The 1686-nt window shown below is 26.5% G+C and overlaps 1 non-coding gene across 1 annotated transcript; it reads left to right on the forward strand.

The window, feature by feature from the left end:
- LOC140837535 (small nucleolar RNA R71) lies at positions 1-111 on the forward strand. The gene has a single exon (XR_012119366.1). It is a non-coding gene; the product is annotated as a small nucleolar RNA R71 (small nucleolar RNA).
- Positions 112-1686: the final 1575 nt, after the last annotated feature.

The raw sequence follows: 1686 nt of genomic DNA on the forward strand, positions 1-1686 counted from the left end.
AAACCATGATGTGGGCATGTATTAAGTAATTCTTTATATCTATCCCAACATTGATAAAACGTTTCTCCTTGTTTTTGAGAAAAAGTTGTAATTTGTCTTTTAAAAGAGTTTGTTCTATGGGAAGGGAAAAACTTTTTGACAAAATTGTTGTTGCATTTCTTCCCATGATCTTATTGAACTTGATCTTAAATTTTGTAGCCATGTTTTAGCTTTATCTTTTAAAGAAAAAGGGAAAAGCTTTAATCGAACTATATCCATGCTACAATTTTGATCATTATAAGTGTTACAAACTTCCTCAAATTCTCTTAGATGTAAATATGGATTTTCAGAACCTAAGCCATGAAAATTTGGTAAAAGTTGAATAATTTGAGGTTTAAAATTGAAATTAGATGCATCGGGAGGAAAAACTAAACAAGATGGGGCACTAGTTCTAATAGGGTTCATATGGTGCCTAAGTGTTCTTAATTGATCATGTTCTTGATTATTATTATTATTATTGTTATTATTATCATTATCTTGATTATTTGAATTATCATCCATATTTAAATTATTTTCAGATACTCGAATAAGTCTACCACTTTTTTTTCGACTCCAAACACTCATACAAGTAAAACACACAATACTTATAAATAAAACATAAATAACAAATATAAACTTAATTTATACCTCCCCGGCAACGGCGCCAAAAACTTGCTACGACTTAATAATAATTCACCCAAGTGTAGGTTGTCACGAGATCGATCCACAGAGAGGTTATTTTGAGTTTAAATTTATTAATTTATAGATTACCAAATGCAAGACTGAAGTTTACAAATTATAAATATTGTCAAGGCTTGACGATTTATTCTTGGTTTATATAATATTGTTTAAGTAAAACAAAAGAAACCACCATAAATAATGGTTCCAAGAAAATTAAACACATACATAATATAATATAGTTCCCACTATAGAAAATACCGAACTAACCGATATTTTATATATCGTACCTATGATTATATTATAACTATATAAATAAATAATTGCATAAAGTAAATGTTAGATTAAATCATTATATTTTATTTAGAACAACCGGCAGAGCCACGCTATTTCCTAAATGAAATATATTGATTTAATAAGTAAATTGCAGTAAAGTAAAAGTTAGTTGCGATAAAGTAAATGTTAGTTGCGGAAAAGTAAAAGTTAGTTGCGAGAAAGTAAAAGTTAGATGCGAAAAATAAAAGTTAGTTGCGATAAAGTAAATGTTAGATTGTTAGATGTTAGTATTAAATCATAATATTTCATTTAAAACAACCGGCAGAGCCACACTATCGTCTAAATGAAATATTATGATATTATTATATAAATATATATATATCTATATATATAATAATAAGTGATGAAATATTTATTGTATCAAAATTAAACAACAAATCAAGATAACCACTTTAATGGTATCAATCATTTGATGTAAATTGATAACAACAAATAATTCATTTTTATACCTACAATAAAAATAAGTTAGCTAAATGAAAAGAAATAAAGAAAGAATATACAAAATATAAACAATCTTACTTCACCAAGAATGCATCCTCTTCACCTTGACATAATAGATTTAGCTTGCCATAAGTTTACTTTTGATCAATACTAAAATATCACTCATAGTTGAGAACATGAAAGAAAATATATTGGAACTTAGAACTTTGATAC

This window comes from Primulina eburnea, chromosome 7 (genome assembly GCF_022965805.1).
Source record: "Primulina eburnea isolate SZY01 chromosome 7, ASM2296580v1, whole genome shotgun sequence".
Classification (NCBI taxonomy): Eukaryota; Viridiplantae; Streptophyta; class Magnoliopsida; order Lamiales; family Gesneriaceae; genus Primulina; species Primulina eburnea.